The sequence below is a fragment of the Scyliorhinus torazame genome, chromosome 1, assembly GCF_047496885.1.
Source record: "Scyliorhinus torazame isolate Kashiwa2021f chromosome 1, sScyTor2.1, whole genome shotgun sequence".
Taxonomy (NCBI): Eukaryota; Metazoa; Chordata; class Chondrichthyes; order Carcharhiniformes; family Scyliorhinidae; genus Scyliorhinus; species Scyliorhinus torazame.
The window spans coordinates 145,092,639-145,108,608 of NC_092707.1; the positions used below are offsets into that span (position 1 = coordinate 145,092,639).

Below are 15,970 nucleotides of genomic sequence, written 5' to 3' on the forward strand. Positions count from 1 at the left end.
GGGTTTTATGTGTGTGTTTATATATTAGTTATTTATATTAGATTTTACGAAGTTACTATTTTAATTACTATTTCTGTTGTTTCTTATTTTGTTGTTGGCAGTTGCCGTTAGTTAGCATATTATTTAATTTAAAAACGATCAATGTATATATTATTACAAAGTTGTAAAATGGGAAATTTTTGTTTTCGTTTGATCGAAAAACTTTAATAAAATATATTTTTAAAAAACAAAACAACGGAGGCAGGGTGAGTGGAGGGGAACAGCAGGGAGGGTGGGGCGGTGTGGTGTTAGTTATTTATTTGTTAGGCGATTTCCTGTTTGTTCTCTTTTTGGCTTTGGTTGTGTTTGATGTAAGTATATAAATTCCTTGATTAAAAACATTTTAAAAAAGGAGTTCATGAGCAACAGAGTGAGGAGGCTTGAGTGGAGCACAAACAGAATTTATAAGGCGTATAGCTTGTTTCTGTGCTGTATGTTCGGCTGTATAGTCTGAGAAAACTGTCATGTGTTAATATTTGCAGGTTAGTACATGTAACCAATTCTGGAACATCACAAGTTTAATCTTACCATGTTTAATTATGTTTTTTTTTTAATGCACAATACAGTGTTCCGGGTATCATTGCTGATTTAGAAAATCATAGAATCACTGTACAGAAAGAGGCCATTTGGCCCATCGAGTCTGCACCAACCTTCTGAAAGAGCACCCTATCGAGGCCCACTCCCCTGCCCCATCCCCATAACTCAATGACCCCACCTAAATCTTTGGACACTAAAGGGCAATTTAGCATGACCGATCCACCTAACCTGCACATCTTTGGATTGTGGGAGGAAACCAGAGCACCCAGAGGAAACCCATGCACACACGGGAAGAACGTGCAAAACCCCACACAGACACTGACCCAAGGTAGAATTGAACCCGGGCCCCTGGCGCTGTGAGGCAGCAGTGTTAACCTCTGTGCCGTCCAAAATGATGCACAAGATGCCAGAGATTTGCTGACTTGAGTATCAAGATTTCCTTATGAAAGTTTTCTGACGCACTGGAAGTCTGTGGTACCCACAAAATCCTTTGCATTGAGCTATTGGCTCAATTCTTTTTTTTTCCCAATTAAGGGGCAATTTAGCATGACCAATCCACCTAACTTGCACATCTTTGGATTGTGGAAGGAAACCGGAGCACCCAGAGGAAACCCACACAGACACGGGGAGAACGTGCAAACTCCACCCTGACAGTGACCCGGGGCCGGGATTGAACTCGGGTTCTCAGCGCCGTGCGGCAGCAGTGCTGCCCAGGAACCTTCGATTTTAACTGCAGTGTCATCTCTGGGTGCTGGAACTCTGAAAGCAAGCAGTGAATCTTTTATGAAATTCAAAAGCCGTTTATGACATTGTAAATGGTTCATTCAAGGAAGCTTAAATTTATTTTCTTTACTTAAGAAGCTGCCACATGGTCTTCCTCAGTGAGTTTATTCAGTGAATAGCTCAGCTATATATACCAGGAAAGTCCAAGGACAGGAGGTGTTGCGGTAGAGAGCTTCAGTTGACCGTAGGCCTGAATCTTGTAAGATCGGTGGGCCCAGAAGCGGATAAGAAATGTGCTTCTGGTTGCGATAGAGCCCCCTGAATGCGATCTCATGGTGGGGCAGTCTGTGTGCAATGCATGCTGAGAAAGGCTCAGGGCTGCCGGGGGTGTGGGTGGAGAGAGCGGACATGCACAAAGGTGAGGGTGTGGGCAGCTACTACTATGCTGTCGCAGGAAGCTGCCGACCTGTACCAATGAAATAAGTTTACAAAAGAAAATGCAGCAAATTGAGTCCATGCGGCACATTCCAGTACCTGACAGCAGACCTCAGAAAACAGCAGTCCCCAGTCGTTTTATATATATTCACCCTGGTCATTTCAGCCTGCCCTACATCGAGGTTGTCACAAAAACTGCCAACTTTAAAAGTGGATGGGCCTGTGTAAAATCGCGCTCAAGTGACCCCTTAATGAGCTCAATTGTCAGCTGAATTGAGGGTGCACACTCTTCTGACTCTTGTGTGTCCACTGACTGAAATATCACATGAGTGCTTGATGGAGTCAGAGTGTGCGTCCAAAGCACCATTTCACACGTTGTCGGGTCAGGTCCATGCCCACTCAAATGACACAACATTCTGGCCATAGTACCAGGTAGGAAGGCGGTGCGCCAACTGAGACGAGCAAGGGGTGCAGTTTATGAACATGGAGATAAGGTATGTTAGTAGGTCAGCTCTGGAGGGAAGCAGCGGCAAGGGACATTGTGCAGGTGAGGCAGGGAAGTTGGTGGTGGCTCCGGATCTGATTAACAAGGTGTTTGAGGAGTTTTATGAAAGGTTATACAAGTCAGAGCCACCCGGAGGAGACCGTGAGATGCAGGAATTTCTAGATGGGTTGGAGTACCCGAGGCTAGGGGAGGGGGACAGGGCTACGTTAGAAGGAGCAATAGTGGAGCAGGAGATAAAGGATGCGATTGGGAGGATGCAGTCGGGGAAGGTGGCAGGGCCGGATGGGTTTCCGGTGGAATATTATAAAAAATTCAAGGATAAGCTGGCACCCCTAATGGTGGGGATGTTTGAAGAGGCGATAGGGAAGTGGGTGTTGCCACAAACCTTGGGGCAGGCATCGATTCCCCTTTTGCTATAAAAAAATAAGGATCCGACAGAGTGTGGGTCGTATAGGCCCATATCGCTTCTGAATGTGGACGCAAAAGTATTGGCGAAGGTACTGGCGGGTAGGCTGGAGGAGTGCCGCCCGAAGGTGATAGATGAAGATCAGACGGGGTCCGTGAGAGGGAGGCAGCTCTTTTCAAACGTTAGAAGGGTATTGAACGTTGTTATGGCGCCGGCAGAGGGGAAGGAAACAGAGGTGGTTGTGGCACTGGACGCTGAGAAGGCGTTTGGCCGGGTAGAATGGGGGTACTTGATGGCAGTTCTGGAGCGGTTTGGGATTGGACCAAGATTTGTGAACTGGGTAAAGCTACTATATAAGAAGCCAAGGGCAAGTGTCTGCACAAACAACATCAGCTCGAGATACTTTTCTCTCCACCGTGGGACTAGGCAGAGATGTCCTATGTCCCCCCCCCCCTGCTGTTTGCACTCGTGATTGAGCTGTTGGCCATCGCATTAAGACGTTCGGGAGTATGGAAAGGAATAGTGCAGCGGGGAATAGAGCATAGGGTGTCCTTATATGCCGGTGACTTGCTGTTATACGTGTCGGAACCGAGTTTGTCGATGGGGGTATATTGGAGCTGCTTTGAGTGTTTGGGTCTTTCTCGGGGTACAAACTAAATCTAGACAAGAGTGAGTATTTTGTGGTGTCTCGGCTGGGGGGCTGCCATTCTGTAGGGCAGGGGCTCACTTTAGGTACCTGGGGGTGCATGTTGCCTGGGAGTGGGGGGGGGGGGGTGCTCCGCAGGTACAACATTTCTAGTTTGGTGAGGAGAGTGAAAGCTAATTTGGCACGGTGGGATGGCCTCCCTCTGTCACTGGCGGTTCGGATACAGGCAGTTAAAATGCACGTGTTGCCGCGATTTCTGTTTATTTTTAAATGCCGGACGATTCTCCTGCCAAAGGCTTTTTTCAGAGAGATTGAGGGAAGGGTTACGTCGTTCATATGGGGAGGGAAGGTGGCCAGAGTTAGAAAGGTGCTGCTGCAGAGGGGGAGGCAGGAAGGGGGCTTGGGTCTTCCGAACCTGATGTAATACTACTGGCGAATGTGGAGAAGGTGCGGAGCTGGGTCAGAGGGGTTGATTCTCAGTGGGTCAGAATGGAGGAGAGTTTGTGCAGGGGGTCGGGATTGAAAGCATTAGCAACAGCGCCGCTCCCAATAGCCCCGGGGAAATACTCCGGGAGTCCGGTAATAATAGCTTCATTGAGAATTTGGAGGCAGTTTCGCCAACACTTTGGGTTGGGGGCAAGGTCAAGGGAAATGCCGATTCGTGGGAACCACAGATTTGAGCCAGGGAGGTGGGATAGAAATTTTCGGAAATGGGAGGAGAAGGGGATTAAGACACTAAAAGATTTGTTTCTTAGGGGTTGATTTGCAGGACTGAAGGAGCTGGAAGCGAAGTATGGGCTGGAGCAGGGGGAAATGTTTAGATACATGCAGGTTCGAGATTTTGCCAGAAAGGAGATATAGGGCTTCACGGAGCCGGCGTCCACATTGCTGGAGGAGGTGTTGACGACGGGGGGACTGGAGAAGGGGGTAGTGTCAGCGATTTACAGGGCTATTTTGGAAGAGGAGAAGGCACCACTGGAAGGGATCAAAGCAAAGTGGGAGGAAGAGTTGGGAGAGGATATGGAGGAGGGATTCTGGTGTGAGGTGCTCCGGAGAGTGAATGCCTCCACCTCGTGCGTGAGGTTGGGGCTGATACAGCTGAAGGTGGTATACAGAGCACACCTCACGAGGGCGAGAATGAGCCGATTCTTTGAAGGAGTAGAAGATGTGTGTGAACGTTGCAGGGGGGCGCCCTGCTAATCATGTTCATATGTTTTGGTCCTGTCTAAAGCTAGAGGATTACTAGAAGGAGGTTTTTAGGGTAATTTCTAAAGTGGTGCACGTGAAACTGGACCCGGGCCCCCGGGACGCCATATTCGGGTTGTCGGACCAGCCAAGGTTGGAAACGGGTGCGGAGGCAGATGTTGTAACCTTTGCCTCGTTGATCGCCCGAAGGCGGATCCTGATAGGTTGGAGAGCAATCTCTCCACCCTGGGCCCTGGTGTGGCGGGGGGACCTGTTGGAATTCTTGACTCTTGAGAAGGTTAAGTTTTAACTGAGGGGAAGAATGGAGGGATTCTACAATTCATGGGCATTATTCATTATGCGCTTTCAAGAACTGGGTAACACCGAACATTAGTTGGGGGGGGGGGGGGGGGTTGGGGGGGAGATGGGTGTTAATGGTGACTATGGGTGATTCCTGATTCCTTTTTGTCATTTGTTTGTGTGAACATGCGGGCTAATGTTTGGGGTTTGGTGGGAGGATGGGATCGTTGTTATTGATATGGGGATTGACATATTTGTTACTGATTGTTGTTTATTGTTGGTGGTTGTAAATTTGGGAGAAAATGTGAAAAAGGAGAATAAAAAAATATTTTAAAAAACTTTCTGGCCGTAACGTTATTCTCTGCGGGGAACCATTGATGCTGTCCTGTGGATTGCTTATCCTAAAATTTCCACAGGGATGCAATGGAATGTAATATGTGACTGGAATCCTGGTATCCCTTTGTAATGGGATGTTTGTTTCTATTGCTATTTGCAGAAGTATTAAGTAAGTAAACGTGAATAAATTCTGCACCACTGCTTTGTGCTTATTTGATTTGTGGATTCCCCTCCCTACAAAAGGAAACTAAGTTTAAAAATGAGCACAATGCCATTGATGAAGATGCCAAAAGTGCAAAAATTTGATAGCTTTCAAAACCTCAAGGGGTAGATCTGTTATCACTTTATTTGTGGCACATCTGAATGGTGGCGAGTCCGTCAAACACTTGTCAAATTCCATATTGGCTTCATGGTGGATCCCCATTGCTGGATTCCCTCCACCGCCTGGTGCTCTGACAGATGGTTCATTTGAGTTCTTGTTTGCTCCCTTCCCTGGTCACTACTTTGTCACTCACTTCATCTAAACACCTTTAGGAGTAATGACCTTCAGCCCTCCTAGGCAGCCTTTCACAGACTGCAATTTGTAAGCCACAGACGAAACTCTGTTTGAACAGCTGGAAGCAAGCTCTCAATGACAAAGTTACAGCATTGTAGTTTGTTTAGAGAAAACAATTCATGATAAGTTCTCTGTCAGTGGATACTTGAAATCAATTCTTGTCCTTTTAAGTGTAAGAAAATTATCATCAAAGGTGAACAAAATGAATGTTCTACGGGATTAAATCCGAGGCGGGAAAGAAATGCAGTAAATTAACACGTATATAGTTGCCACACAGCACATTACTGTAGCAAAATAGTATTCATACAGAAAAATGAATTTGCATGATTCCTTATGATTGATTTAACTTCCAAATGGAATGTCCGTTTCTCATGTCGTCATGTTAAGTCTAACTATTGTGAACCACATTCACCAAAAATTGTTTTTTGAGATTGTAGCTTCTTTTGCAGAGACATTCTGATAAATTTCAGCTGTCAAATCAAAATTGACAGTTTATATTAGCCTGCTGATTGAAGTTTGGTCAAGCTTGTAAGAAATCTCCAAATGGTATGGGGAGAATGCAGTGGTTTGTGGACCCAGGTACTGGACTGGTCTTAAAATTTAAATAAGATTCATTTTGTTTCCTCCTTTGTGGATTTCCCCGTGCTGCACAAGAAAGGCCAAGAGGACAGGAGCCGATTATAATTTGAGGAGGCCCAGATGTGGAGAGTTGTAGTAACTGGAGCTCCTGCACTTCAGGTTAGTCACCCATTTCCCTCTGAAGTATTTTACTGAAACTCAACCATATGACAGTCACTGATGGAGCATGAGCTGCTGCATGATTTGGTGCCTTTTGACTATTTGTATTGTGAGAAAGTGTGAGATCAGCATAGGATCATGAAGTTTACAGCGCAGAAGAAGGCATCATATCCATGATAGCCCTTTGCAGCAGCAAATCACCGAGTCCCACTTCCTTGCCGTTTCCCTGTCGTCCTGCACATTTTTCCTTTTCATATAATGATCCAATTCCCTTTTTGAGTGCCTGGATTGAACCTGCTTCCGCCACATCCACAGGAACTCTGTTCCAGGTCCTAATCACTCGCTGTATGAAAAAGCTTTTCCTCCTGTTGCCATTGCTTACCATTTGCCTTTGATTTATACCCTCTGGGTCTTGATCCTTACACCAATGGGAGCAGTTTACTGTGATGTGACTTTTGGGACCAAACAGAACAGTGACAATATCTTTCCTCTGTGAGTTTTGGTGTAATAACTGAAGGGGAAATAGAGAACAAAAATAAAAGAACAACATCACCCTGTCTGCTCGAACGCCGTGGTTTGAAGTGTATTTGTTTCAACACCAGAAATATAGCAGGTAAGGCAGATGAACTTGGAGCACTTGGAATTCTGATGCTGTGGCTATCACAGAAAGGTGGTTAAAGGAAGGGCAGGATTGGCAGCTGAACTTTGGAGGACTTGGAGAGATAGAGGGGGACGTAAAAGGGGTGGGGGAGCAGCATCACTGGTTAAGGAGAATAATATAGCCGGAGGACTCCTCGCAGGGCTCATACAATGAGGCAATCTGGGTAGAGCTCAGGAATAGGAAGGGGGCAATCACAATGTTGGGGGTTTATTACAGGTCCCACAAGTGCCAGCAAGAGATAGAGGAGCAGATGGGTAGAGAAATTTTGGATAGGTGCAAAAGTAACAGGGTTGTTGTGGTAGGGGATTTTAATTTCCCCTATATTAACTGGGACTCACTTAGTGCTAGGGGCTTGGATGGGGCAGAGTTTGTAAGGTGTATCCAGGAAGTCTTCTTGATGCAATATGTAGATAGTCCAACTAGGGAAGGGGCAGTACTGGATCTGGTATTTGGAAATGAGCCTAGACAGGTGGTTAAGGTTTCAGTAGGGGAACATTTTGGGAGTAGTGACTACAATTCCAAATGTTTTAGGGTACGTTTGGATAGGGATGAAGGTAACCCTCACGTTAAGTTGCTAAACTGGGGAAAGGTAAATTACGATAACATTAGACAGGAGTTGAAAAATTTGGATTGGGTGCAGCTGTTGGATGGTAAATCAACATCGGACATGTGGGAGTCTTTCAAGCGTCAGTTGATTGGGATTCCTGAGAGAAGGAAGGATAAGTATGGGAAGTTTAGGGAGCCTTGGATAATGAGGGATATTGTGAACCCGGTCAAAAAGAAAAGGGCGACCTTTGTATGGCCTAGAAGGGTGGGGGCAGGTGAAACCCTTGATGTGTATAAAGAAAGTAGGAAGGTACTTAAGCGGGAAATTAGGAGGGCTAGGAGCAGTCATGAAAAGTCCTTGGCATGTAGGATTAAGGTGAATCCCAAAGCTTTTTATTCATCTGTAAAAAGCAAGAGGATGGCCAGGGAAAAGACTGGACCACTTTAAGGTTGTTGAGCCAGATTAAATGAGGTACTAAATTAGTACTTTGCATCAGTGTTCACCAAAGAAAGGGACTTTGGGGAAGATGATTCTTGGGTAGGGTGTGTGGACAGTCTGGATCATGTTAACTTCGAAAAGGAGGAGGTATTCAGTCTTTTAAAAGATATTAAGGTAGATAAGTCTCCTGGGCCGGGTGGGATTTACCCCAGAATACTGAGGGAAGCAAGGGAGGAAATTGCTGGGGCCTTGACTGACATCTTTGTATCCTCATTGGCTACAGATGAGATCCCAGAGGACTGGAGAATAGCTAATGTGGTACCACTGCTAAAAAAAGGTAGCAGGGATAATCCTGGAAACTATAGGCCGCTGAGCCGTACATTGGTAGCAGGTAAATTATTGGAGAGAATTCTCAGAGACAGGATTTATACCCATTTGGAAACAAATTGACTCATTAGTGATAGACAGCATAGTTTTGTGAAGGGGAAGTCGTGCCGCACTAACTTGACCGAGTATTTTGAGGAGGTGACAAAGATGATTGATGAGGGGAAGGCGGTGGATATTGTTTACATGGACTTCAGTAAAGCCTTTGAAAAGGTGCCTCAAGGCATACTGGTACAAAAGGTGAAGTCACATGGGATCAGAGGTGAGGTGGTAAGATGGATACAGAACTGGCTCGGTCACAGAAGGCAGAGGGTAGCAGTAGAGGAGTGTTTTCCTGAATGGAAGGTTGTGATTAGTGGTGTTCCACAGTGATCGGTGCAGGGCCCATTGTTGTTTGTACTATACATAAACGATTTGGAAGAAAATGTAGCCGTTCTGATTAGTAAGTTCGCGGATGACACCAAGGTTGGTGCAGTGGCAGATAGGGTTGAGGATTGTCAGAAGATACAGCAGGACATAGATAGGTTGGAGACTTGGGCAGAGAAATGGCAAATGGAGTTTAATCCGGACAAATGTGAGGTAATGTATTTTGGTAGATGTAACATGGAGGGGAAATATACCGTAAATGGCAAAACTCTTAGGAATACAGAAAGTCAGAGAGATCTGGGTGTGCAGGTCCACAGATCATTGAAGGTAGCAACACAAGTGGACAAGGTAGTCAAGAAAGCATTTGGAATGATTGCCTTCATTGGATGGGGCATCAAGCATAAAAACTGGCAAGTCATGCTACAGTTGTATAGAACCTTGGTAAGGCCGCACTTGGAATATTGCGCACAATTCTGGTCGCCACATTACTAGAAGGATGTGGAGGCTTCGTAGAGGGTGCAGAGGAGGTTTACCGGACTGTAGCCTGGTCTGGAGGGTGTTAGCTATGTGAATAGACTCAGACTGTTTTCATTAGAAAGACAAGAGGTTGAGGGGTGACCTGAGAGAGGTCTACAAGATTATGAGGGGCATGGATAGAGTGAATAGGCAGGCACTCTTTCCCAGGGTGGAGAGGTCAGTCATCAGGGGGTATAGGTTTAAGGTTTGTGGGGCAATGTTTAGAGGAGATGTGCGAGGCAGGGTTTTACGCAGAGGGTGATGAGTGCCTGGATCGCGTTGCCAGGTTCTGGAAGCAGATACATAACGGAGTTCAAAAGGCATCTTGACAAACACATGGATAGGATGGGTATAGAGGGATACGGCACAAGGAAGTGCTGAGGGTTTTGGCAAAGGTTGGTATCATGATTGGTACAGGCTTGGAGGGCCAAAGGGCCTCTTCCTGTGCTGTATGTTCTTTGTTCTTTGAATGTCACGTTTGATCTAGTTGTTTTTTCATAGGATGTGGACGTCGCTGGCAAAGCCAGCATTTGTTGCTCATCCATCCCTAATTGCCGTTGAACGGAGTGGCTTACTAGACCATTTCCGAGGGCAATTAACACATTAGACATTTTTTCCAAGATTTACAGAGCAGGACTTTTAAATGCCTACTCAACTCCCTTTGACAGGTGATTTTGACAGCTCCCTTTAACAGGTGTATTTCTAAAATGAATGTGCTGCCGCAATTCCTGTTTATTTTTCAATGCCTGCCGATTTTCCTGCCAAAACCATTTTTTAGAGAGATTGAAAGGATGATTACCTCGTTCATATGGGGAGGGAAGGTGGCCAGAATTAAAAAGGTGCTACTACAGAGAGGAAGGCAGGCAGGGGGCTTGGGTCTTCCAAACCTGATGTATTATTACTGGGCGGCGAATGTGGAGAAGGTACGGAGCTGGGTCAGAGGGGTTGACCCCAATGGGTCAGAATGGAGGAGAGTTTGTGTAGGGGGTAGGGATTGAAGGCGCTAGCGACAGCGCCGCTCCCGACGGCCCTGGGGAGATACTCAGGGAGTCCGGTAGTAATAGCTCGTTGAGAATTTGGAGGCAGTTTCGACAACACTTCGGGTTGGGGCTGGGTCAAGGGAAATGCCAATTCGGGGGAACCATAGATTTGAGCCAGGGAAGTGGGATAGAAATTTTTGGATATGGGAGGAGAAAGGAATTAGAACACTAAAAGATTTATTTCTTGGGGGTCATTTTGCGGGATTAAAGGAGCTGGGGGCGAAGTATGGGCTGGAGCAAGAGGAAATATTTAGATACATGCAGGTTCGAGACATTGCCAGTAAGGCAGATGTTGTAGCCTTCGCCTCGTTGATTGCCCAAGGTGGATCCTGTTAGAGTGGAGATCTCCACCCTGTGCCCTGGCGTGGCAGGGGGACCTGGTGGAATTCTTAATGCTGGAAAAGGTCCAATTTGAACTGAGGGGAAGGATGGAGGGGTTCTACAATTCGTGGGCGTTATTCATTCTGCACTTTCGAGAATTGGATCACATCGTACATTAGGGGGGAGGGGGGGACTGTATGTGTTAATGGTGACTATGGGTGATCCCTAATTCCTTTTTGTTATTTGTTTATGTTAACATGCGGGCTAATGTCTGGGTTTGGTGGGAGGATGGCATCGTTGTTATTGATATGGAGATTGACATTACATTCGTTACTGATTGTTGTTTATTATTGGGTGTACATTTGGGAGAAAATGTGAAAAATGAGGAGAATAACAACATAGAAAAAAACAGGTGTATTTCACACTTTTGACAGTTGATTGTGACAGGTCTGTTAACAGTTCTAATGGGCTTGACAAAAACAAAAGTTTTTTTCACTTTTTATGCACATTCATGCTCGTGATTAACAATTCCAAAGGGCACCTGACCGCCTCCAATGGGACACTTTACCTCTCCCAAAAGAATGCCTGACCTCCCCCTCGGACTAGTTCTAAAGGGGTACCTTATCTCTTGAAAGAGGCACCTCGAATATCCAAACAAATCCACAAAGTTCAGACTTTCTCTTACTGGGTTTAATCGGCATGCTCCTGGGCTACCAAAATCTGACTTCGGTGGAGGCAGCTGATGATCGAAATGGTCTGAACCGGTCCTTTATTGCCTCCACAAAAATGGGAAGCGACTTGTTTGGGATTGGGACGTACAACTTTTAAGCACTTCTTTTATTTTCACCATGTGGGAGAGACTCTGTTGGGGGGAAAATCCGGAAAATGTGTTGTGTAACTCTCCTGTGAGGCTCCGTTGGTAACGATCAAAGTGTTGCTAAGGCACAGAACAGATGATTCATATTTCTTTTTAAAAAATATATATTTATTCAAATTTTTCAACTAATTTTCAACAACCCCCCCCCAACAAAGAAAGAAACAAGAACACAACAATCAGAAATTATACATTGGATTTCCCCCATATACAATAACCCCCCATATAACATTTACAAACACAAATAGGGAAAACCTCCCCACCTTCACCCAAACGTCACCTCAAAAGAACACCCCCACCCCTGGCCCTTGGGCTGCTGCTGCTGACCTCTTCCTAACGCTCCGCGAGATAGTCTAGGAACGGTTGCCACCGCCTGAGGAACCCTTGCACAGACCCTCGCTAGGCAAACTTTATCCTCTCCAGCTTGACGAACCCTGCCATGTCATTGATCCAAGCTGCCACACTGGGGGGCTTCGCATCGTTCCATCATAGCAAAATCCTCCGCCGGGCTACCAGAGACGCAAAGGCCAGAATACCGGCCTCTTTCGCCTCCTGCACTCCCGGCTCATCCGATACCCCAAATAATGCCAATCCCCAGCTCGGCTTGACCCGGGTGTTCACCACCTTGGACATAGTCCTCGCAAAACCCCTCCAGAACCCATCCAGCACCAGACACAACCAGAACACATGGACATGATTCGCCGGGCTCCCCGAGTACCTCCCACATCTGTCCTCCACCCCAAAGAAGCTACTCAACCTCGCCCCTGTCATATGCGCTCTGTGAGTAACATTGAACTGTATTAGGCTGAGCCTGGCGCAAGAGGAGGAAGAGTTAACCCTACTCAGGGCATCAGCCCACAGACCCTCATCTATCTCCTCCCCAAGCTCCTCATCCCACTTGCCCTTTAACTCCTCCACTGAGGCCTCATCCTCTTCCTTCAGCTCCTGGTAAATCGCCGAAACCTTGCCTTCTCCAACCCATACACCCGAAATCACCCTGTCCTGAATCCCACGTGCCGGAAGCAGCGGGAATTCCCTCACCTGCCGCCTCACAAAAGCCCTCACTTGCATGTACCTGAAAGCGTTTCCCGGGGCCAGCCCAAACTTCTCCTCCAGCACCCCTAGACTCGCAAACGTCCCATCGCTGAACAGGTCCCCCATTCTTCTAATCCCTGCCCGATGCCAGCTCCGAAATCCCCCATCCATCCTTCCCGGGACGAACTGATGATTCTCCCGAATCGGGGACCAAACCGAGTCTCCCACCTCGGCCCGTGTCGCCTCCAATGCCCCCAGATCTTCAGCGTCGCCGCCACCACCGGACTCGTGGTGTACCTTGTCGGCGAGAGCGGCAGCGGTGCTGTCACCAGCGCCCTCAGGCTCGTGCCCACACATGACGCCATCTCTAGCCTCTTCCACGCCGCCCCCTCTCCCTCCATAACCCACTTACGGATCATCGCCACATTGGCTGCCCAATAATAGCCGCACAAATTCGGCAGAGCCAGCCCTCCCTGTCCCTACTACGCTCCAGAAACACCCTCTTTACCCTCGGGGTCTTATTCGCCCACACAAATCCCATGATGCTCCTGCTTACCTGTTTGAAAAAGGCCGTGGGGATTATAATGGGAAGGCACTGGAACAAAAAGAGAAACCTCGGAAGGACTGTCATTTTGGCCGACTGCACCCTACCCGCGAGTGAGAGTGGCAGCATATCCTATCTTTTAAAATCCTCCTCCATCTGCTCCGCAAACTGCGTCAAATTGAGCTTGTGCAGGGCCCCCCAACTCCTAGCTACTTGGATCCCCAGGTACCGAAAGCTCCTTTCCGCCCTCTTCAGCGGTAGCTCGTCTATCCCCCTTCCCTGGTCCCCTGAATGCACCACAAAGAGCTCACTCTTCCCTACGTTGAGTTTATACCCCGAAAAGTCCCCAAACTCCCTAAGGATCCGCATGACCTCCGCTATCACCTCCACTAGATCCGCCACATACAACAGGTCGTCGGCATACAACAACACCCGGTGTGTCTTCCCCCCCCGACCAGTCCCCTCCATTTCCTGGACTCCCTCAGTGCCATGGCCAGCAGCTCAATTGCCAGTGCAAACTACAAGGGGGATAGGGGGCACCCCTGCCTCGTCCCCGGTACAGCCGAAAGTACTCCGACCTCCGCCGGTTCGTAGCCACACTCGCCACTGGGGCTCCATATAGCCGCCTGACCCAGCTGATGAACCCCTCCCCGAACCCAAACCTCCGCAACACTTCCCAAAGATACACCCACTCCACCCGATCAAAGGCCTTCTCCGCATCCATAGCTGCCACTACCCCCGCTTCCCCCTCCACTGAGGGCATCATAATCACATTGAGGAGCCTCCGCGCATTTGTATTTAGCTGCCTACCCTTCACAAATCCCGTCTGGTCCTCATGAATCACCCCCGGGACACATTCCTCAATTCTCGTAGCCAGCACCTTCGCCAGCAACTTAGCGTCAACATTGAGGAGCGAGATCGGTCTATACGACCCACATTGCAATGGATCCTTGTCCCGCTTCAAGATCAAAGAAATCAGCGCCCTGAACGTTGTCGGGGGCAGGGTCCCCCCTCCTTCGCCTTATTAAAAGTCCTCACTAGCAACGGGCCCAGCAGGTCCACGTATTTCCTGTAGAATTCAACCGGGAACCCATCCGGCCCCGGGGCCTTGCCCGCCTGCATGCTCCCCAATCCTTTCACCAGCTCCTCTAGCCCAATCGGTGCCCCCAAACTAGCCATCTCCTCCTCCTCCACCCTCGGGAACCTCAGCTGATCTAGGAATCGTCGCATCCCCTGCTCCCCCGCTGGGGGCTCAGACCTGTACAGATCCCTATAGAAGTCCCTAAATACCTTGTTTATTCTCACCGCACTCCGCACCGTATTCCCCCCTCTATCCTTAACTCCCCCAATCTCCCTCGCTGCCTCCCTCTTACGAAGCTGATGTGCCAGCATCCGACTCGCCTTCTCCCCATACTCGTACGTCGCCCCCTGCGCTTTCCTCCACTGTGCCTCTGCTTTCCATATGGTCAACAGGTCGAATTCCGTCTGGAGGTTCCGTCGCTCCCTAAGTAGCCCCTCCTCGGGGGGCCTCTGCATACCTCCTGTCCACCCTCTCAATCTCCCCCACCAACTTATCCCTCTCCCTCCCCTCTCTCTTCTCCCTGTGGGCCCTAATGGAGTTTAGCTCTCCCCTGACCACCACCTTCAATGCCTCCCAGACTACCCCCACCTGCACCTCCCCGTTGTCGTTGGCCTCCAAATATCTTTCAATACACCCCTGCACCCGCCCGCACACCCTGTCATCCGCCAACAGTCCCACAGCAAGGCGCCACAGCAAGCGCTAGTCCCTCTCCTCCCCAACTCCAGCTCCACCCAATGCGGGGCGTGGTCCGAGATGGCTATGGCCGAATATTCCGTTCCCTCCACTTTCAGGATTAGCGCCCTACTCAAAATGAAAAAATCTGTCCCGTCCCCCCCCATTATCAAGCTTCCTACCTCCAGATCCGGAATCCGACCCAGCATGCGTTTCATAAATCCGGCATCATCCCAGTTCGGGGCATATACATTCACCAGTACCACCCGCACCCCCTGCAACCTACCACTCACCATTACATATCGACCTCCATTATCCGCTACAATATTCAGTGCCTCGAATGACCCCTGCTTCCCCACCAGTATTTCAACCCCTCTGTTTCATCGCATCCAGCCCTGAATGAAAGACCTGCCCTACCCAACCCTACTCAGCCTAACCTGATCTGCCACCTTCAGATGTGTCTCCTGGAGCATAACCACGTCTGCCTTCAGTCCCTTTAAGTGTGCGAACACCCGGGCCCTCTTGACCGGCCCTTTCAGGCCCCTCACAAACCAAGTTATCAGCCAGATCGGGGGGCTTACCCCCCCCCCCCCCCCCCCCCCCCCCCCCCCCCCCCCGGGACTATCCATCTCCTTTTCTAGGCCAGCCACGTGCCCGCACCCTCCAGTCCCCCAGGCGGCGGACCCCCGCCCCGACTACCTCTCCTACTTCCAGCTCCCCTTTGGCCAATGCAGCAGAAGCCCAGTCCCCCCCCCCCGCTAGATCCTCATCTAGCCATTTTGCTCCCCCCATGACACTCCCGTAAGTCAGCTGACTCCTGCTGACGCCGGCCTCTCCCACCATTCCGTCGACCCCCCCGCCAGTGTGAGAATCCCCCCACCCCTTGGCAGTCAGTGTGCGCTCCTCTCCAGCACCGCCCTCTCTTCCCCACCCCCGGCCCCGCCCCCATCCTTCCCTAACGCAGGAATAACCCCGCGCTTTCCTGAGCATGCCCCGCCTCCTCTGGCGCAGCTCCTTTTTGCGGCCTTACCCCCGGGCCTCCACCGCCCCTCTTCCTCCGTGGGGCCCTGCCCCTCCCAACATCG

General features: G+C 49.0%; 1 protein-coding gene across 11 annotated transcripts in view; it reads left to right on the forward strand.

Annotated features, from left to right (window-relative positions):
• Window positions 1-15,970, forward strand: part of LOC140413952 (homeobox-containing protein 1-like) — a 167,321-nt gene that overhangs the window by 76,943 nt on the left and 74,408 nt on the right. For 10 of the 11 annotated variants that reach the window (XM_072500949.1, XM_072500948.1, XM_072500947.1 and 7 more), the window contains exon 2: window positions 6,323-6,406. The gene's annotated coding sequence lies outside the window, so the exon portion shown is untranslated. The remainder of the gene's footprint in view (window positions 1-6,322; window positions 6,407-15,970) is intronic. The other variant, XM_072500944.1, reaches the window with a different exon arrangement.